This window comes from Mixophyes fleayi, chromosome 1 (assembly GCF_038048845.1).
Source record: "Mixophyes fleayi isolate aMixFle1 chromosome 1, aMixFle1.hap1, whole genome shotgun sequence".
NCBI lineage: Eukaryota > Metazoa > Chordata > Amphibia > Anura > Limnodynastidae > Mixophyes > Mixophyes fleayi.
Window position 1 is genome coordinate 81869119 of NC_134402.1, and position 24159 is coordinate 81893277.

A 24159-nucleotide genomic window follows, 5' to 3' on the forward strand; every position below is an offset into this window, starting at 1 on the left:
GAATGGAAAAATGTCACCTTGTCTGATGAATTTAGATTTCTGCTGCTTAATTCAGATGGAACTTGCTATAAACAGCGTAAATCCATGGATCATACCTGACTTGTGTCAATTGTGTAGACTGGTGGTGTAATGGTGTGGGGAATGTTTTCTTGGCACACATCAGGTCCCTTAATACCAATTAAGTATCATTTAAATGTCAAAGCATACCTGAGTATTGTTGCTGACCATGTGCATCCCCTTATGGTCACAGACTACCCATTTCTAATGGTTACCTGCAGTAGGATAATGCGCAACTACACACATCACCACCAAATGGAATAAGCCCCATTTAGATGATTCTTCAAGGAAAGGAGTGATCAGGGTCAAAACACTTTCCTGTTAAGAAATATCTCTGCAACATTATGAGTATTGGCAATGATAGATATATATATATATATATATATATATATATATAAAATTATAATGTCCCAACTCTTTGAAACTGATAACTATTTAATACAAATGTTTTTAGTGTAATTTAATATAATTTTGGGACCAGTGGGCTGAGTCAAAGATTTGCCTTTATGCAGTGTATATAAGTTGTTGTTGTAGTAGGTTTATTCTTAAATACTTCTTTTCTCAGGTTTATTGGATAGGAGATCATCAGATTGAAGCTGTTGCCAAACTTACTGAACAACTCCTTTATTAATCCCAATGCGTGTGATTAAGGATGTGACAGCACAGCTTCCCCACTCAGTCAGCTATGATTGATCAGTGGCTCTAAAGCATCTTTGCAAAAGCCATCTGGTTCCTTCTGCAACTTTTCCTTGACATTTCCTTCAATTGTGGCATAAATAATGTTTCTAGCCCATAGACGCCTGTAGAGGCAACTAAATGTAATATCAATGGGAAGCAAGAGTAGGTTCTGGATAATGTATTTTCTACCAGTGGCTGTTCAAGTGTAGGGTCCATTTGTTCCAGCTCAAATCCAAGAAGTATTCTCACGGCTATGAGAGTTACCATGAGTATCATGAGGTTCTTGACTGCTGGCTAGATTAACATGCAGGATCCGCTCTGCAGCCGCAAGTTCATGACGCTCCGCTTTGATGATTGGCACATAGTTCACCAGCACTTTCCAGGAGAAGACTTGCATGGTGACTTTCTTCATGTTCTTGTACTGGGTATTATGGAAGTTTGATAGGCACCCAAAACACAGTATTGTACCAAGCGATGCCGATCAGTGTACAAACACCAATTTGTGCTCTCCAAGCAATACCTGGTGCACATTGTTTGTGCCTATGAAAAATGTATTAAAGTGATTCTGTAGCTAAATGACTAGTTTTCCCCACACATCCGCTCTTCCCTATAATGGTCATTATTCTTTTTTACACATATAATTCTAGCCAGTGGTTCCAGTTCTGATTGAGTGGTGTGCACAGATTACACTCTGTTATAAGTAGAGATGGGCGGGTCCGGTTCTCCGAGAACCGAACCCACCCGAACTTTGGGTATCCGAGTACCGAGCTGAGCAGCTCGGTACTCTCCCGCCAATTCCGAATCCAAATCGAGGCCGAACGTCATTGTGACGTCGTCGGATCTCGGGACTCGGTTCTCGCGATACTTCAACTTTATAAATACACGCCTCCACAGCAATCCATCGCCATTTGACAGAGGGAGAGAGCAGGGTGTAGTCATAGGCTAATTAGAGCAGGGACAGAGAAAGAATACAATATTGTTCTTGCAATTGCTCTAACCAAAATCGCTAGTGCAGAGAGGAGGATAGAGGTTTATTATTTTTTCTTCATATTTGGCACTCCCCAGCGCTTTTGGGTTGTCCCCCATAATTGTGCATTAATATTTCTGGCTGTCAAAAGTCATATCTGTCAGCAGTATCTACTCAATAAATGTTAGCACTCCTCAGTGTTTTTGGGGTGTCCTCTCTAATTGTGCATTAATATTTCTGGCTGTCAAAAGTCATATCTGTCAGCAGTATCTACTCAATAATTTTAAGCACTCCTCAGTGTTTTTGGGGTGTCCTCCCTAATTGTGCATTAATATTTCTGGCTGTCAAAAGTCATAACTGTCAGCAGAAGCTACTAAATAATTTTTAGCACTCCCCAGTGGTTTGCGCTCAGAATGGATTCAAAGCAGTCCACATATGATCTAAATGAGCAACCAGGTTCTGTCACCAGTCCTGATGTTAGTGTTCCCAGTACGTCATCTGGCCAAGGCGATGTCAAACAACAGAGTGTTTTCAAATTAGTGCAAAAAACAAAAACCAAAAAAAAATTTACTGTATTGAAGCGAAAAAGAAGTGTAACTGAGCAAAAGTTAAGTGACGATAAAAAAAAAATTGCAAGCATGCCATTCTACACACGCAGTGGCAAAGAGAGAATGAGGCTTTCACCTTTGGCTATTAGTGGCAGATCCCAAAAAGTTACCCAGCCTACAATTGGTGCACAACTACTGTTACGCGTCAAAGCCGAGCTGCAAGATAACAGTGAGGCATTACAGGAGAATATTTGCTCTGATTCACAAATGACAACAATCCCTGTGGAGAGTCCATCCAACAGTGGGATGTCTAATCGTGAGCATTCTGCTGATGTGTGCCTTAATAGCCCGAGTGTAGCCGGTGATACCCAAATTGAGGATGCCACTTTGGAATTAGAAGAGGATGAGGGGGAGATTTGTGTAGGCGACGAGGGCGCTAATGATGATGTTGATGATTATGATGCAGACAGATACCAAATTGCCTTTCTCAATTTCTATTTATATTCTAGATTATATAACGGCTGATTAGTTTTCTATTTTACTCCTAGTGGAGAGAGGATCTGATGCAGACAGATACCAAACTGCCTTTGTCCATTTCAATTTATATTGTACAGTATATAACGGCTGAATTTATTAGTATTTTATACAAGTGGAGGGGGGCCTAGAGAGACAGAAACCAAACTGGCTTTCTCCATGTCAATTAATATTGTACAGTCTATAATGGCTGAATTTTTTGGTATTTTATACAAGTGGAGGGGGGCCTTGAGAGACAGAAACCAAACTGGCTTTTTCCATTTCTTTACATATTTAACTATAAGTGTAGGGTGTAATATACATTCAAAGACGATGGCTGCATTGCCAATATGCATAGATGGAGAGGAAGACAATCTGTTTTGTGTGTAGAATAGGCCTACCAACGAAGAATTAAACTGTTTTTTTGGATGATTTATTACCTCAACAATTAGATTACTTGTCTCTAAAACAGTTGGAGCACTAAATTGGGTTAATTTAGGCCCAAAAACATGGATTTTCCAAAAAAATAGCAAAACAAAACCAAACAAAACCAAAACCAAAACCAAAACACGCAATGGCAGTTTTGCAAAACCAAAACCAAAACCAAAACACAACGGTAATCCAGATCCAAAACCGAATCCAAAACCAAAACACGGGGGTCAGTGACCATCTCTAGTTATAAGCCTCTATGATTGCTATACCTACTTTTCCATGTAGCTCTCCTTTCTCCCTGATACTCTGTAAAGTACTGTGCTATACAGTACGTCACTGCATATTAAAATGGTCTTTGCATTTATTTGCTATAAGTTTCTGTCATATAGATGGATATAATCTCTGCAAAGAAATGAACCACTATAAAACATGAATGAATTTTGCAGCGCATCTTTTTTCTATCTGAATAGAGGATATCACCGTACTGCAAGTTCACAACATTTCAAATAAAAAAATTCTACTTTAAAGAGAGAACTTGTACTTTACTGATGCAGTCATTCATTTTACAGTTTTTCTTCTTGTCACAATACTGTTAAAGAGATCAATAAAGATGTTCAAATATGTCCAAACAAACCCATCAGTGTGACTCATGGAACTGGATATGCTGGTTGCTGTTTTGCAAATCATCAACTTAAATGAGCTAGATACAAATTTCCTTCATGCTTTATCAGTTGGCTCTAATGTTATGTGACTATCATAATCCATGGTGATGCATCTGATCTTTTATTACACATGTTCCTGCTAACAGAGCTATACAATTGAATGTGATTGCAGGCCTTTTATCTCTTCACATACAATATCAATGGTGTAAGCAGAAGAAATACTTTATATTTCCTGTCAAGTCAGAAATGATCATAATTTTTCATTCAACCAGAAAAAAATGAGGAGTTTGGTTTTCGGGGATTCTGTGCAGGATCACCCAGAGGTTGTTAGAGAAAAGCTGGCATGGAAGTAACATTAGGCAGAATGGGGGACCATTTAGCTTGCTACTGTTGCCCAATCTTCCTTTGGTTTCAAAAAGTAATTAAATCAGTGTGATAGGTGAATAGGGTGCTTTGACGTCATAAGCGGACATTTTGGTCTAGTCTAAAGCTCCCAAACAAATAAAGAAATGACCAAGCATTCAACAATCATACAACTTTATTTAATAAAAAAATAGAGGAATTAAAATTATTAAAATTGTTCTCATCAACCCCAGCATTAATTTAATAGAAGTTTTATATTATATAATGGTGTATCAGGAATGTAGTATTGTACTTAAACACAATGCAAACATTAATTTTAATTTATGAATGTAGTAAAGTGCAGTGTATTTGCCGTTGTGTGACTTCACGTGTCTACTTTTGGGCAGGTGCACCTGTCTTTTAAGGATACGCTGTCCAGAATGGTGGTGTTGTGAGCAATTCAGGGGTGTTCCTTGCTGACTGCAGATTATAGTATATTGGTGCAAAATGAGATTTTGTTTTCTCTGAGACTAGCTTATATAAAAAAGATAATGAGGCAGAGAAGGAGAATTTGGGGGGCGTTCTCAATTTTTATGCCAAGTGCACAGCAGGGTTTTTTTCTGCAAAAGAACTTGATTTTTGTGTCCTCTGAGTTGTTGGAGATTGAGTCTTGTCCTATACTTTCAATGGGATGCATTTTGCACCTTAGAGTTCTATCACTATAATAAAAACATTTATATAGCCCCTTATTCTCAGGTGTTGGTAGCATAGGCGCAAAACTGGGTGTTGGGAATCTGACTTCATGCTAGATCTGTAAGAGGTATTCTTTTGGTCTGCACACCAGAGATGGGTCTCATACCCTTCCTGTCTTTACACCCAAAGCAGCGCTTTCACTGTATACTGGCATATAGTGAAAGCACATGTTCCTGTAAATATTCATTTTGCCTTTCCACCTTCAACCCATCTCTGGAATACAGAGATGGGTCCCATACCTCTCCTGCCTACCCAACCTGCCTTTAGGCCCTAAGCAGCGCATTCTTGTCCTCAATTCATGTACATTTTTATTTTGCTTGCCATCTTTCCAGCTACACATGGAAAAATGTGGCCCATACCCCTCCAGCCTGTAGGGCACTAACCAGCAAACCAACCAGCACTTCCACCAGTGGCGGAACTACCATTGCTGCGGCAGGTGTCATGCAGTGGGTCCCATGGAGATAATGGGGCCTGCTGCATGGCAGATGCAGAGGGTCGGGGGTCCCTGTTCCCTTCTCCCTGCCACCCTGCACTGGGGTCCACAGCTCGCTAGTTCCACCTCTAACTTACACTGTATGCTGGCATACAGTGGAATTGCTTACTACTTGTAAAATATATATATATATATATATATATATATATATATGTATATTTTGTTTGTGTTGTTTTTAATATGTTAAAATCTTCACTTTCTATTTTAGTAGAAAAAAAGTTTGTTTAAAATCAGACTATTTCTTTTAAAAACCTTCATATATTGACTTGGCAGACCTTGTATGATAGCCTCACAGGTCTCAGGTATGATCAAACCAAGAGCTTGCGGTGAAATTATTGTGCTGTATTTGAGATCAGTCAGTGTCCTTCCTATGGCCAACCAGTCTCTGTTCTATAGATTTGGGTCTCTTTAAATGGGTGTCCTCCTTCTGCATGAGGGGGGTGACAAGTTGAAGCAGCTCCTGGAATGTGGGAACATTCATGTGCAGAAAATTCCTGAAGTCATCAGGGTTGTTGTTCCGTAAATCAGCAGCATGGGTATATATGAAAAGGAGTCTCTCCTCTGGAATTACTACTTGGTCCAACAAGTCCGATTCTTCCTTCTTCTTCCCCTCCGGGTCTGTGTTTGCAGTGTTCTTGCCATAGCGAGAAACAACAAACTACAAGCTTTTTGTTGGTTTATTATGGCCAGTATATTAATATAAATTGTAGTAATTGTTCAGTTGCGAATGGAGTTAATGGACGTATACTATACACAAAGCTGTGGAATAGAATGAATGGTGATGATGTATTTCCTTTTCCTGAATCTTTGCTTGTGGGTATTATGTGCTCTGAGGTTCAGCCTTTTATATAAATGTACTTAGCATATTGCTGCTGGGAGGCCATATATCTGTATAGTGTATATGGAATTTTTTGGGACGATGGGCATGACAGACAAAAATCACAGCTTGGATGCTAAATCGTGTAAAAATCATTTAAAATGTCTATAGTGTGTATGCATGAATCGGCATGCTGATTGGGACTTCAATCATTGGTAAGGTCGCTAAAGATCATTAGAATTTTCCTGCAGTGTGTACCCAGCTTTATTTTTGCCAATAAGGGCCTTTGGGGCCCAAACAGTTGTATCTGGGGCCTTTACACATATTTTGATAAACTTTTAGTGACACCTTGTAGACATATATGATCATCTTTTAGTAGATCGACAAGTTGTTTACTACTAGCTTCAACTTTGCAGGTAATTGGATGCTTGAACCATTGCACATGAATACAATTGCTTTATGAAAATAGAGCAATGTTATAATTTTTTTATGTAAATTTGGTGATTTTGAAGCCTTTGGATAATGTACAGTATTTATTCTCAACAATTTATCCAAATTGATATGCCAATTTCTATTAATATATTGCAATTATTATATATTTATAAAATATTAAACATATTGGATAATATACTATAGAAGTGTCCCCATCTAAGTTTTATTCAAAAAACACACAAAATTATACCGTTGAGGAGACTGTGAAATATTATACTTTATTATATATTTATGTGTATATTTATGTATATTCCTTATAGTATATGTATATATTCTCTTTAAAGGGAAAGTTAGTGCATATATTATTTAAAGTGTTAGGATCCAATTACATATGCCGCATACTTTACTCCTGGCAGCTACTGTCCCCCCATTTCCCTGAGGGTCCATGGTGCACATGCAACCCCTAATAATTCCCATAATTTCAATTCAGACATCTGCTCACTGCCTTTACTCAGGAGCCCGCTCCCTTAGCTTGAGTAATGCGACAGGTAGTTCTTTGAATGAAAACAAGGCTTAAAATACACACATTTTAGTCTCAGATTTAAAAAGATAACCAACAACACTAGATTTGCCATACTTGCAGTACAGGCCCCTGGGAAAGTTATTCTGCAAGGGCCCATGTAAGAAATATAAAGAGCACAAAATTAGGTAGGGGAGAAATGGCTTTTACTGAATACTTGTCCTGCTTTACAGTGAATCTAAACAATATTATCCTCATTCATGAAAATGTATTCCAAATAATATATCATTTACCTGTGCATCACCACTGAAACAATTATTATTATTATTATTATTATTATTATTATTTTTATTATTGCTAATATTATTAATACTACATATAGAAACTATATTATCCTCATTCATGAAAAATGTATTCCAAACAATATAACATTTACCTGTGCATCACCACTGAAAAAAATATTATTTTTATTATTCTTCTTCTTCTTCTTCTACTTCTTCTTCTTCTTCTTCTTCTTCTTATTATTATTATTATTATTATTATTATTATTATTATTACTACTACTACTACTACTACTACAACTACATATAGAAACTAAATTATCCTCATTCATGAAATATGTATTCCAAATAATTTAACATTTTTAAAAACAATGCTGGCATTCATATAAACTTCAACATTCTCTTGTTATTGTTATTGCTGTAGTTACTATTATAAGTATTAGTGTCTTTGCTATTTGCAAACCTGAATATAAAAGCAGATTATCTCTACTAATGCCCCATTTGGTATTATGTTAGGCATCCCTCCCTGTAACTGTTACCTGTGCATCACCACTGAAACAATTATTATTATTATTACTATTATCACTATTACTACTACTACTACTACTACTACATATAAACATCAACTTTATTGAAACCTCCAGACACCACCCGGGATGACTAGTCAGAGATGTCAAGACTGGGTGCCGAATGATGATATGTGACTGGGAATCCAAACATCTGTATTTTGAATAGAATAGAGGCCTTTTAGTATAGGCCTTTAAATAGAGTAAAGGTTCCATCAGTGATGTGGTAAGCTGGGTGCACACTACACAGTTTTCATCCAATAATCGGCTCAATCAGCCGACATACGACCGCTCGTTCAAAAGTCGGGTCAGTGTGTACAGTGACACGATGGTCGAAAGTCTGCCCAAATGGACGATTGTCGCCTCATTTGGTTGGTCGTACCGTTTAATATTTTCGGTCCAATCTCGTTTCCGCTGTGTAGTGTGTATAAACTTCCGACCGATCCACAACAGTGAGTATGAAATTACAGTCATTGCTCACAACGACATGGCTGTAAAAAGTCACTAAAGGGACGTCCTCTCTTCCCTTTATCGTCCTAAACAAGGCTAGTGTGTATGCAGTCCATGGACCGAGCAATCGGACCATCAGTCGCATGTAAAATCGCACGGCATAAAAAGTTAGTCGAAATTTCTGTAGTGTGTACCCAGCTTTAGTAACCAAGAAAGTGATCTTCTCAAAAATGTAGCATGTTGGGGACATTACTAGGGTGAATATATCATTGTCCCTCTCAGAAGTGACCCATTAGTGTAATTAAACTGTAGATTTACACTGAATATTCAGTTTGTATTGGGTGATAAGCAGTAGCAGTAACAGGAAAAATATCAGCACTACTAGTCCTAAAACTATTATTAAACTTTATAAGAACAACAATTAAAAAATTCCTCACATAACTTTAGTTAGCCAATTTAACACTTAATAATTAGTTAAAGGTTAAACCCAAGATGTAAACAGACATCATCGGCTCTATTTAGACTACTGGATAGAATTTGGTGGCTTCTTACAGGGTGACCTTGAATCTTCTAATTTGGGTAAATTAGATATCTCTGATAATATTATTCCTATAGACATAGTTAGTTTGCAGGTGATAAATATAATTTAATTTCAATTAATGTTGACACTGTTTTAGAGAGACTGCACACAATTGGTTCTTGTTTCAATGCAATGAACAAAAGTACCCCAATTCAGGCCAGTGAAAACTATTTATAGTGACTATAGCATACAGATCACCTGCATTCAATCCTTAAAGACATGAAGACATGTTATGGCATTTTCCATTAGATCAATGTTTGTCCCTGCAAGTTATCTTTAATAGTAATTGTTCAAAGAGATAAGGATTAAATTCCTAAACTAGCAAATGAGATTTCCTTTAATTGTGAGGAAAATACTCCTCAATGCAAGTGGAACAAAACTCTGCAGAATGTCTGTGCACTGCCAAACCAAACTGTAGTCACATTTGTAAACAACTCTAAGTGCATTGTTTCCTGAAATGATTTAAACAATGATTTTTAGGGTTGGTCATTTTCTCCCTTTTATTATACAAAGCTTACAGTAGGATGGAAATTGCTGCTGAGATCTTCTAGACTTACTGGGCCTGATTCATTAAGGAAAGTAAAGCAAAAAAAATGAGTAACTTTGAACCTTGGCAAAACCATGTTGTATTGGAGTAGGTAAATTAAAATGTGGGGACAGATTTATAGTTGGGGTAGGGCATGTCGTAGCTCAACTTTAAATGTCAGTGTACAACTAAGTTATCAATAGTTGTGTTTTACATGAAAATTCAGACAGTATTTAACTTATGTACAAAATAATAAACTAATTTGCACCCCTTGCAATGTAACATGTTTTTATCCAGGAGAAAACTTACTAATTTTTATGCTTTACTTTCCTTAATGAATCTTCATTAAAATGGGTAAACATTAAACATGGGTTACTGTTTTTATACAATTGATAATTATTTATGGTGCAAATGATTATTAAGGACCACTAAACCTACATACAAATTGTCTTTTCTATACTGGTAATATTCACAAATAATATGTATACATTTTACAAACTTAGAGATACATTTTTAGCCATAGGGAAAAAGTTATCTTAATTTAAATAGTAATTCCACCCATTTTCCTTCTATTTATATCACCCTATTAATAATAAGATTGGAAATGTATTGTTATTATTTTTTTCTGTTGTCTTATGGTGGAAAAATTAAGAATATCTTTAACTTGCTTCTAACCAGTTTACAAATTAGTTGAAGATTTCAGCCATGTGTTAATTCATTTTTAAAAAGTAGTAGAGCTCCCCTCCCTTCCCTATACATTGCAAGAAGCCATGTTTACTTAGTTATTTATTACTTTGCTGTAACAATGTTATATCTCCTTGTCAAAAAAAATAACTCTTAAAGTAGTGTCAAATGAGCAATTTAGGATTGAGGCATGCTGAAGAGAATATTTGTCCATTCAGTATAATATTAACGCATCACAATAGTTTGATTATATTGTTATAACACTACTATAGAGCTGTGGTTCCTATTTAGAGATGTATGCATTTTAAAAAAATTACTTTACGATGATTCATTGAAATTTGGCCTCAACATTTTTCTATCTCTACAAGTGAATTGCATCAATTTGCTAAAATATACCGGACTCCAATTCTAATTTACCCTGCTTTCACTCCAGTTATTATCAACCATGATATAATCTCTCTAGCAGTAAGTGCATTATAAAAAAAATGCACAAATTGATATCATAATGTTTTGACTGGCACTTATATATCCATGCATATAATGTCACTAGTGACAAGTATCAACAACATTGGGTTTTAGGCTTATGGCAATACTGAATAAATAAAGAGGTGAGACTGAAGTTAAGGGGAACTTTACAGATCTAGTCTACCCAAATAGATTGTGACAACAGGGCTAAACATAGGTTATAAGGTGGGTAAATAAAAAAGACAAGTCAAGCAATATTGCTCTATTATTCAGACAGCTATGTACCAAAAGCAGTGTAAAGAATAGTAGAATTACAACCATTACAGAGATATAGAGGACCAGACTCCAATTAGCACACCAAATTTTTACACAGAGAGTAGTGAGAGTTGGCTTTTTGCATCTGCTTCAGAGCTTAATGTGTCTAATTAGCTATATGAAACTGCTCTATTTTTTTATGTGGTGAGTGCAAAACATAATATGTGGGTGACTAGGATAGCTGTGTGACTAGGATTTTACATATAATTGTGGACTGAGTGTTTTATATATGCTGATACGCAATAGCTTTCTAACTTATTACTGCTTTCTGAGAACAACTTAAATTATATGGAGTTTATCATAGTGCTGCCAGCTATTCTTGTTTGGTAGAAGTGTAGAAAAGTCTGGGTCATTAATAGTTACAGTCACAGAGAGCATCCATATATATTTTCCCTTAGTACATAGTACAGGAAAAGTTTGTTGATGCCAACTGATTGTTTTCTTTATGTTCCATGCACTATGATTTTAGACAGAGGGGTTTAAATGAGCAACTTTGAGTAATTGGTCAATGAACGTTTAAATAATCAGTAGCAAGACATCTGTTACAATGCTCCTTCTGAGGAAACTGTTAGTCTAAATGAAGAAATGTGTGAAGGTGTTTACTAGAATGCTGGATTGCTCCTGCTCTTTCAGGACGGATCGATTGATTTCTTGATGTGACCGTGTTTATTCATTTATATTGAAATAATACAAAGTGGGAGTCTACTGTTCTTATCTGTGTATCGGAGTAGTGCTGCCACTCAGGGTAATAGGGAGGGGAGACTCCAAACCTCTAGATGAAATATACAAGATAGGATAAACCAGGGCACAGGTATTGTACATAAACAAAAGTGTCTAAAGGAATGTTCGTAACTCTTAGTGTCCTACACTGAAAAAATATTCTTTAAACACCATTAAAAGGCAGTTATAATCCGATGCAGCTCGTACCATATATAATATGGGATATACCGAGCCTGGGCTTTGTTTTTCTCTGGTTTTGTATCAAAATATTGCCTTATGTTGTCCATCAAGTTTATTTAAGGCTCATTTTGGTGAATCTTACAAGCCAGCCCTTGCTATATGTAAGCCCCTATACCTGGGAAGTGAGAGCATCTGATTTTACTACATTTTCACAAGCAAATTTGGAATTCCATTTCTCTGTTGGTATTTCAAGAGTCCTGTTTTGTTTGTCCATTTATGGACTTTGACTTCATCCCTCATAATTCTACATTCCCCAAACCATTAACCTTGACTTCATCTCTCACATTTCTTCTACAACCCATTGACTTCAACTTTGTCCTCAATGACCCATCCTGCCAGGACTAAACAGCTTGGCTGGTCGTGGTGTGTCTCTGTCAGCAACCCTCACCAAGTGGTTCTCCCCCGTGAGTCACCAATTCCATGACAAAAATTTCAATGAGAAGCTTAATACTGTTTGGCTTCAAATGGAAATTGTGGAGTGGTCTTCAATGTGGTAATTTGGTGGAGATCTTTGACCTGCTCTCTACCCCAGGGGACTCAAACCCGATAAAATACATTGCCTCTAACATGGCGATAATGAGTGCAAAAATTGATGAGGGAAGGGCTTTTTTTCTATTTCTTTGCAACCAGAAACGTGTAGGAAACATTTGCTTAGTCTCACCAGGGTGTAGTACCACCTATAGGTTTTCTTGATCTTAATGAAGGTGTATCTTTTAGTGATTCCCAGTCTCCTGTCTTCCCAAGCCTCCTCGCCCTGTGGAGGTCAAGATCCATCTCCCTTTCTGCCTTGTGATAGTTCTGCATAGACAGGGCTGAATCAATTTAGGATATGAGTTCTTTGCACGTTGGGTAGTGTCTGCAGATGTGGGGAAAGGCCCCAGAACATCTGAGCTGAAAGTAGCAAGTGCAGGAAATGCCTTATTGAAAGCATTCAAATGGGCTTACTTTATAGTTGAGGGACCTTTGCTGGAGATCAGCAAAGAACAGTGTGGCCCTGTTTGCAGAAATCAGTTGGGAAACAAAATCAGGACTTACAGAACTTGGTAAAAATAATAACAATTAAAATCATCATCACCCTCGAAAAAAAAATTCAGCTACCAATGCATTCAGTAAACCAGTAAACATTTTTAGTTTTCTTGCAAATTTTAGTCCAATCTATTTTTACTTGTCAAGTCCAAAAAATTGAAATGTGAACTCTTCAAACTAGCTTTATTTAGAATATGCAGATTTACTGTCACGGGCCACAATGCTTGGAAGTTATTGCTCCTCTTCCACAAACAATATTTTTTCTTTTTTATATTTTCCAAATTCACAAGCTGGAAAGCATACCCTCATCTCCGCACTCCTTACATTTCCCACTTGAGGAAAGCTATCTAACAAATTAATTATTTGTACTTTAACAATAAACAGTTATCTTTCAGATGGATGATCTAATTAACTCTTATTAACTTTTTGGTACTGGAAGATGTACTGGCAGGGCAGACAACTGGGAGACAAGTTTGCACTGATTGGGAGCTGAAAGATGATGTACTATGTACCATTTGGGAACAGGCTCTTTGCTTGTGGTACTGGATGCAGAGCAATCTCAGGTTCCACTCTGTACCTAATGGTTGAAATAAAAAGATATTTTGTAACACATACTCCCCCCTATTTCCCCCCTTCCAAATACTTGTACTCAGCTGATGCTGTATGTATATATCTGAGTCTGCACTGACAAGTAGACTTAAAATGTATATTTTGATATCAGTTTGATTTGCCACATGTAACTTTGCTCTCCAGCTACTCTGCCCACCTCCTTCTTGGGCTTTCTGCCCACTGACTCCACTCTTGCTTTTCTCTGCACCTTTTCAGGGGCTCTTAACCTGTTTATGCTGAATATCCCTCATCCTTTCAGCCTTTCTTATTAGCTGTGCTTCGAGCTACCTGAGTTATAGGGGTAAATGTATAAAGCTGAGAGTTTTCCTGCGGGTTTGAAAAACCAATCAGATTCTAGCTATCATTTATTTAGTGCATTCTACAAAATGATACCTAGAATCTGATTGGTTGCTATAGGCAACATCTCCACTTTTCAAACCCGCCGGAAAACTCTCAGCTTGATACATTTACCCCATAGTGTTTATTGTACCGTACTGTTCTACCTTGGACTGCCCTATTGGTTGTACCCTCTACGGCGCTGCAGACATTTAGTGGTGCCCTATAAATAAAAAATAATAATAATAATAATTTATGAAATTGTAACACACCTGTATCTTTCTAGTCATAAGGGACCTACTATCACTTATACTTCCACTGAATCTAGAGTAGGTATCATCAAAAATGTTAAACATTGACTTGAAGCATATTATTAACTTTTATATATAAAAGTAAAATATTTAGTTCAAGACCTAAAATATTTTTCTCTCTCCAGTTTGGAATGCAGTGTGATGTAAACATTGATATGGAAGGCTCCAAGTAGACAAAAAAGATTTATATATTCCTTACTACTTATATATGCTAAATTACAACGAACGGATGGTGCAGAATATATTGAATGTGTACATCATCATCATCATCATCATTTATTTATATAGCGCCAACATATTCCGTAGCGCTTTACAATTGGGGACAAACATAATAAACTAATAAACGAACTGGGTAAAACAGACAAAGAGGTGAGAAGGCTCTGCTCGCAAGCTTACAATCTATGGGACAATGGGAGATTGACACATGAGGTTAAGTATACATTTTGCATCTTGGCCCAGCCAGACTGCAAAGGTAGGGTGACTCATAAGCTAAATGATCCTGTCATACAACAATGTTGGTCAGGGGGTAGTTGTCTTGTGTGAAATTGTGTAACAGGCTAAAGGTAGTGAGGTTAAGAGGGTGTTTGAGGAATATTATAAGCTTGTCTGAATAGGTAGGTTTTCAGAGAACGCTTGAAATTTTGTAGACCAGAGGAGAGTCTTATTGTGCGAGGGAGAGAGTGCCATAGAGTGGGTGCAGCCCGAAAAAAGTCCTGTAACCGGGAATGGGAGGATGTAATGAGGGTGGATGAGAGACGCAGATCTTTTGCAGAACGGAGTTGCCGAGTTGGGAGATATTTTGAGACAAGAGAGGAGATGTATGTTGGTGCAGCTTTGTTGATGGCCTTGTAGGTTAGTAAAAGTATTTTATATTGGATTCGGTAGAAGACAGGAAGCCAGTGTAGAGACATACAGAGTGATTCAACAGAGGAATAGCTATTTGCAAGGAAAATCAGTCTTGCTGCAGCATGCAAAATAGATTTTAGGGGTTTGAGTCTGTTTTTGGGAAGACCAGTAAGGAGGGAATTGCAATAGTCAATGCGGGAGATGATTAGTGCATGAATTAAGGTTTTAGCAGTGTCTTGTGTGAGATATGTGCGGATTCTGGAAATGTTCTTTAGATGTATGTAACATGATTTAGATATAGAGTCAATGTGGGGAACAAAGGATAGGCGTGAATCAAGGATTACACCTAGGCAGCGAGCTTGTGGGGTGGGATTTATGGTCATGTTATCAACAGAGATAGAAATGTCAGGTATGCTCTTGTTGGCGGATGGGAATATTATTAACTCTGTTTTAGAAAGATTAAGTTTGAGTTGACGAGAGGACATCCAAGATGATATGGCAGAAAGACAGTCAGTTACACGGGACAACACAGATGTCGAGAGATCAGGAGAGGCTAGATAGATTTGGGTATCATCCACATAGAGATGATACTGAAAGCCAAAGGAACTTATTAGATTTCCAAGAGAGGCGGTATAGATAGAGAACAGCAGAGGACCTAGCACCGAGCCTTGTGGTACTCCAACTGATAGGGGAAGCGGAGCAGAGGTGGCTCCAGAGAAATTAACAGTGAAAGAGCGATTAGAGAGGTAGGATGAGAACCAGGATAGAACAGTGTCTTGAAGCCCTAGGGATTGCAGCGTTTGTATGAGAAGAGAGTGGTCAACGGTGTCAAATGCAGCCGAGAGATCCAGGAGAATTAGGAGAGAATAATGGCGTTCAGTCTTAGCAGTGATCAGATCATTAACAACCTTGGTCAGCGCAGTCTCTGTGGAGTGTTGAGAACGAAAGCCAGACTGAAGAGGATCCAACAGGTTGTTTGCAGAAAGAAAGCGTGTGAGGCGAGTATAGGCAAGCCTCTCTAGAAGCTTGGAGGGGCAAGGTAGCTGAGAGATGGGACGGTAATTTGAGAGAGAGTTTGGGTCAGAGTTTTGTTTTTTTAGAATAGGAGTAATCACTGCATGCTTGTATAGTGATGGAAAGATGCCATTAGAGAGTGAGAGATTACAGATTTGAGTTAGAGGTGAAATGAGCACAGAAGACAGGGATCTACCAATTTGCGAGGGAATAGGATCAAGAGGACAGGAGGTAGAGTAGGAAGATAAGAAGAGCGTAGAAATTTCCTCTTCATTTGTGGGGTCAAATGAAGAGAGGGTGTCAGAGGGTAGTGGGAAGGAATTGAGCTGATGGCTTGTTGAGGAAGAGGATACCATTTCTAGTCTGATCTTGTCAATCTTGTCCTTGAAGTAGGAAGCAAGATCCTGAGCACTGATAGTAGATGGAGGGTTCGGGGTGGGAGGATTGAGAAGATGATTAAATGTATTGAAAAGGCGTTTGGGGTTAGAAGCCTGAGCATAGATAAGAGATTGAAAGTATGTTTGTTTTGCAGTGTCCAGAGCATTTCGATAGGAGTGGTAGACAGAAGTATATGTGAAGAAGTCATTAGAGCTTCGAGATTTACGCCAGTGACGTTCTGCTTTACGGGACAGTTTTTGAAGATTTCGTGTTGCTTTGGTGTGCCACGGTTTACATCGAAGTCGACGTGTAGTATGTAGTGTTGCTGGAGCCACTTGATCAAGGGCCGTTGCTAAGGTTAGGTGAAAATGAGGTACTGCCATCTCAGGGGATGAGAATGTAGAGATAGGGGAGAGAAGGTGTTGGAGAGAGGTGGAAAATTGTTGAAGATTAATAGAATTAAGATTTCTACGAGTATGAGGAGGCTTGGTTGAGTTAGACAGTAGAGAGGTTAGAGCAGTGGGGGTGAGAGTGTAGCTGATAAGGTGATGATCCGAGAGGGGGAAGGGTGTATTAATAAAATTAGAAACTGAGCATAGTCTAGAGAAAACAAGATCAAGGCAGTGGCCATCCTTATGAGTAGATGATTCAATCCACTGGGAGAGTTTAAGTGAGGATGTTAGAGAGAGTAGTTTGGATGCAGCTTTGGAAGGTGGGTTATCAATGGGGATGTTGAAGTCACCCATGATGATGGTGGGGATGTCTGAAGATAAGAAGTGAGGGAGCCATGCAGAGAAATCCTCAATAAATTGTTGGTGTGCTCCAGGGGGACGATAGATCACCGCAACACGTAGGGAGAATGGATTAAAGATGCGAATAGCATGTACTTCAAAAGATGTGAACGTGAGTGATGGGACATTTGGTAGAACTGTGTATGTGCACTGTGGGGAGAGAAGTAGTCCAACCCCACCTCCTTGTCTGCCTTCAGGTCTGGAGGTGTGGGTGAGATGGAGGCCACCATGTGAAAGGGCTGCAGGTGAGGCAGTGTCTGATTGCATGAGCCATGTTTCTGTTATTGCCAAAAGGTTGAGGTTTTTTGAGAGGAAGAGATCATGAACGGAGGTAAGTTTGTTACAAACAGAGCGTGCATTCCAAAGGGCACATTTAAAGGACTTTGGAAGAGAGGGGAGACAGGTGATGTGTTTGAGGTTTGCTATAGAACGGTAGTGCTCAGATGTATGTGTGTGTGAGGAGTGTGGGGGACCTGGATTAGGTGATATATCACCAGCTAATAGAAGCAGAGTGAGAGAAAGATAGGCAAGGGGATTGTAAGATGTGTGGCCTTTTATTTTCTGGCGACAGGTGGAGGCTGTACTTGTTAGAGATAATAAATAGGACAACAGTTCATGGGTGTTAAATAGAGGTGAGTGGAGTAATGCAGGTGCAATATGAACAAGTTTGTGTGTTGGTGGAGGGGTGAAAGATGACACAATCCTAAAGATCATGCCATGAAATGAGACTAACAAAAGCAATTTGTGAAACATTGTGATAAAAGGGGTAAAAGCAAAAAGCAAGGGTATTTTAAGAATTACCTCTTTGCAGTCGTCCATATAAATAGAAAAGTAATGCAGAGATAGGCTGGTGCAGATGCGGCTTATTGCTGGGAGTAAAATCAAGTCCAATGTTTGTCCAACTGTGTTGTCTAACTGTGCATTTTCGTCCACTTTGTGAGAAAATCCCACTTAGTGCAGAAATCACACACGTCTAACCCCACATACGTCTCCCCAACATCAGTATCTGCTACAGCAATTTTTTTTATTTATTTTAGATTTCTGCTGATATTTCTGTATTGAATGTTCTGTAACCATAGGGACACAGGTTTACAGCTTAACTATATATATTATTGGCCAGCAGAGAGAAATTGTTTGAATCTATCACTTTTTATACAAGTATGGGATCAATAATCTCCACTCTATAGGCCTGAGTCATTAAGGAGAGCAAAGCAAAAATAAAGGAGTAAATTTTCTCCTGGGAAAACCGCGTTACAATGTAAAAGTGCAACTTAGTTTATTATTTTGCACACAAGTTAAATACTGGCTGATGCAGCACACAAATACTTGATAGCTTTATTTTTGCACTGAAATTTAAAGTTGATCTAGGACATGCCCTATTCCAACTATAAATCTGTCCCCACATTTTAAATTTACCTCTCCTTCCAATGCAACATGGTTTTGCCCAGGTGCAAAGTTACTCCTTTTTTATGCTTTACTCTCCTTATTGATTCAGGCCCTATGTTTCTAATTGAAGCAGAATTTACAAATGATGTAAGGATTGTATGTGAATGAAAAATGTAGAATATGAGGATGACAAAAAGGTTTAATAGACTGCCGTCTATTACTATCCAACAATATCACTGTCTCATAAGGTGTCTATTTTGGTGAACAGTCCTACCAGCACAGTTGTCACCTTATCTAACAGCTGTCAGACTTCAAGAAATTTTAAAAGTTAGGTTTTACATTCATGGGAAGGTGAAATGTGATTTGCTAATTATAACTCAGGTCCAATCATGTGCTGCCTTCTCTAGAGCTGTCAAATACAGCCATCTGGGAGGGAAGAAACTCTTGAAATCAAAGGCATGTTAATTGCACCATAACTGCACTTGTAGAATCTTTGAGACCTGGGGGTATATTTACTAACTTGCGGGATTGAAAAATGGAGATGTTGCCTATAGCAACCAACCAGATTCTACTTACCATTTATTTAGTACAGTCTACAAACTGATAGCTAGAATCTGATTGGTTGCTATAGGCAACATTTCCACTTTTTCAAACCCATAGTTTACTATATATACCCCCTGGTATCAGTTCATGATAATGAAGACATTTTTGTATTATACATAATGAAACCTTAAGTTGGTTACAGAGAGCAATTGTCAATATTTATGGCCTGATATACTTTCGCATGTATTGCATGAGTGTGTAGATGTTCCTAAAACAGGTTAACTTTGTGACAATCTGCTTTGAAAACTAGTCACTTTATGGTTCACTCACCCCTGGTACTAAAATCAACTACAGTTTCAAACCTATTTATAATAGATTGCCCACAGGATACCGTTTCATATCTAACGCAGTTAAAACAAATTCAGCATTTGCTACGAGGAAACATAAATAAAGTAACAGAATGATGGAATATTTAGCATTGAATGGATTTGGAAAGTACAATAGCTTCAATCTTTTATAACCTCCTGTAGTAGGTCACATCCTGCACTTGTAACTAATAACCTTGAGAACATAACTTGACTCTGACCTGGGAAAAAAAGTTAAAACTGAATTAATGTTCTCCAGTGATGAACGATAATTATATTAAATAGCACATTGACAGCGAACGCAAAACAAAATATATTATTTGAAAGTCACTTGAATGGTGCATTGAGATCACATATTTGGGAGGACATGTAACATAAAATGGTATAGTCATTCATCTTGTTGTATAAGTGTTGATATTTTTTTGTTGTAAAATGTCATTTATTTCTTGTTTGTCATTGAGTAAGAATAATTTGGCATAATATTACAACATGATCCTTTTTATTTTGTTTCATATTCCACATCACTGATACTTGTCTTATACAGAAATAAATATTATATTTCTACAAAAATGTATGACAACTGGTAACTTGTTCGGAAGCAAAGATGTTTTATATACTGTGACGATTATTTATATTTTCCCCTGGAAACAAATTAAATTGTTAAAGCTACACATTAAAGCAAAAACTACACACATTGCTATTCAACACCAAGATAAGAAATGTAAAATTTATATTATTTGGTCACATGACCCAATGAGAATAAAATTAAGAGCAATAAAAAGTTTAGAGCATTAAGAAACAGTTGAAAACAATGAAAGGAAACGATTCTACTCATAATTATGAATTCATCCTATTACAAGAAATATCTATTCCAGGACAAAAAATACTATACTCATTGCAATTAAGATTCTTACTGGGATCTGCTAACTGGTATCAATAATTAGCAAATTGCAACTACTCAAAAATAGTGCATGTGACCAGAACGAACCATCTACAAATGGAAATGAAAATGGCTTTAGGACTCATCTGAGTCTGGTTGTGTATTGATTTGTCCAGGAAACAAAAGGACAAGGCAAATAAAGTGGACAGACCTGCTGAATATTGCTTTGCAATGAAGCAGATCCTGGGTGTTACTATTTTAAGATGACTCTTGGAGAAATACCCATTATGATTTTTCCATGGGGCTCAGTTATTTCTAGATACAGCCTTAGTAATTAGGCTTCTGTATGAATGTTTCATTATTCAAACAAGACTACTGTACACAATGGTCTGTCACAACATAAGGCGATGGTCTGCAATAAGACATTCATACCACAATTTCTTCTTCAGAATGTATTATCTAAAAAACTGTTGAAAAGCACTTTCAGCTATGTATATGTGCAAAATGCTTTGTAATGTGTTTGATAAGAGGAAACCTAATTAAAAGTAATTTCCCTGAAAACAAAAGAGTAAAAGAACTTGCCCTGAAGGAAACTTGTGTTTAACATTTTAAATTGCCTAAGTAAGCATTTCACAAAGTCCCCCAGGTCTTTTATCTACTCACAGCATATCAGTGTATGGGACACGTTTCCATGCAGAAGCTCAAAGGCAAAAGTTCACAATGGCTATTACAGCAAAGTCTGCAATGAATCACATGTGCAGTACACAAAGATGTACTGCATAGAAAGGTGACTGAGAACTGTTTACTGGAATCACGGTGACTAACTCTGGTTTCTGATTGAAAATATATATTTATCAAAAAGATTCATATTTAACCCATTCTGGATCAAGGATACACGCATTCAACCTTTTGAAACCCTGTGAGAATTCTAATCACAAATCCCATAGATCCTAGGAAGAGTGGGTAGTACTTAGTTCACTTATGGTAAAAAAATCATAAATTATTCTTCACCCCTGATTTAATTTTAAATGTACAATTGCAACTTCTGTGTACACATAAAACAGTCCAAACACTTATGTTCCTGCAGCTATATTTTGGGCAGCATGGTGGCCCCGTGGTTAGCACTTCTGCCTCACAGCACTGGGGTCATGAGTTCAAATCCCAACCATGTTCCTATCTGTGTGGAGTTTGTTTGTTTTCTCTGTGTTTACGTGGGTTTCCTCTGGGTGCTCCGGTTTCATCCTGCATTCCAAAAACATACTAGTAGGTTAATTGGCTGCTATCAAAATTGACCTTAGTCTCTCCCTCTCTGTCTGTCTGTCTCTGTGCCTGTGTGTGAGTGTGTGTCTATATTAGGGAATTTAGACTGTAAGCTCCAATGGGGCAGGGACTGATGTGAGTGAGTTCTCTGTACTGCGCTGCGGAATTAGTGGCGCTATATAAATAAATGATGATGATGATGATGATGAGTTGCATGAATCCCAAAATGTGTGTAGCAAAAGGGCAGCAGATATCATCATCAAGTTGGAAACTTGCATCTTGCCAGTACGATATCCAAAATGGTGTATCTTAAAGAAATTGTAAATTAAAATGGAAGTTATATCTAAGGGGTATGGTTTATTTGTTTATCCGTGCTCTTAATGTACTGAAGTTACAAGTAAACTCCCCTGACCTACTCATCTCATAATACAGAGGCAAGTTGTGGACATGTACAGTGCGACAAGTTTTACACAAGGTGCATTTTTACATGGCGCATATGGACTTACATCCAACTCTAAATCAGGTCCAGTTGTCAGTGACTGTGAAGATTGGGGGCTACTAGACAGGACATCCCAACATTCCATATGGTGCTTACACAAGTTTACGCTACAGAATGGTGGCTCTAAATTAAATAGTTGAAACAGATTAAATCAAGTGTGCACAATAGGCCTGATTCATGAAGACACACATTCTGAGCGCAACCCGCGTCTAGTATTATACGCACAAATTTTGGCTTTGCGTACTCCCGAATTCATCAAGGCATGGATTTCAAGATACATGTGCTGTTGAAATCAGGGGCAGATCTGCTGTGTTCTACGGCACAAGACTCTGCATGATATACGTCCAATGCCTATGTAAGTGTCCTTCGCAGATACAGCAGACAGGGCTGTGTTCACAGACGTATCTCCCGGTTCAGGGTATGCACAGAGCAATTTTGCGTACATTATGCTCCAAATCAGCAGATATATGCCTTAATGACTCCAATGGCCCAATGTGCTCAAGTGTTTGTCAGAGGCCAACTAATATAACACGTTGACGTCTCAAATTTCAAATGTACTCACTGCCAACCAACTCTCACACCATCCTATCACCTAGCTCTCCATACCCTTAACAAAGCTCATAAGGAAGTGGCCAAGCTTTTACAGGGCACCTGAAGTCAAAATACCTTGTGGTTTCAAGGCCAATGGAAAACCACCAATGAGGAAAAAGCATTTGAAACTGCTGCACAGTGCCATTGGTTTGAGTTTGCACTGTCCAAACCGCTGGATAGTAAATCCTGCGGCTTTGAAGTGAAAAGCACCGACAATATGCAGCTGTTTTACAGCTGGCCAAAAAAATGTCTACTTAGTAAATTTGCTAAGTAAAAATGAGCATGCTAGCTAGGCATTACCTTCTCTTTCTTACATTTGTTGTACAGTATCTACTAGCAAAGTTGTTTCTTTAAAATAAAGCTTAACTTTGCATGATAATCACATAGATTTACAAAACATTTCAATGCTTACTTTTGGATATGCAAATGCATGAGCTCTAATTTTAATTATTGCATGCCTACGCTACACAGTCTCACTTTGGCATGCATAATGTGTCAGGAGGGCTGTACAGATATGGAGGCTTGCCCTGAGTGGATTGGTATGACAAGCACACCTAATGAGGCAAAGGCACTGTATAGATATTAGAGACGTGATACCATGTCCAAAACAAATAGGTTTAATAAGCACAAGTTTAATTATAAATACTAACAATGTGATAGTGAGACTTCACTAGTATCCGCACTAAAAGTAAAACATTTTTTTGATGTTTTACATTCTGAAACCATCTTTAAAGAATGGGATTTACCAGTTTATAACATTTATGTGATCTATTAGATTCTGAATACCAGAAAATTTGATGAACTTATTATTGCAATCTAGACAAGAGAATAAATCATACACCTGGAGCATGTGAGTAGGATGGATTTTTCTCTGTTTTCTTCAACCTCGCTAACAACAATATGTATATAACTTGCATATTTACCTCTAAAACATATGAACAAAATCCATCTTACATTTATTTTGCACCTCAATGGAAGCCTGAGATACTATGCATGTATACCATCTATACAGTGTACAAACAATCCACATACCCTTGAAAAGCTGTCCCCAGTATCTACTGCCATGGTTAGCATTATAATAAAATATGAGGTCCCAGAGAGTAGGCATGCACACCAAGCCATTTCTGCAAGGGAAACATCCCCTAGTGATCAATCAGTTTATAATTATATATGGACAAACATTTATTTATCAAGCACAAACTGGACCCAAATAAACATAATTATATTACCAGATCCATTGTTACATATACTACATTAGCTGCTACTGACATAGCGTTATATGT

At 37.7% G+C, this 24159-nt stretch overlaps 1 pseudogene; it reads right to left on the bottom strand.

Moving 5' to 3' along the window:
• Window positions 1-340: 340 nt before the first annotated feature.
• The window catches only part of LOC142110006 (cytochrome P450 26A1-like), a 50905-nt pseudogene continuing 27086 nt past the window's right edge, over window positions 341-24159 (bottom strand).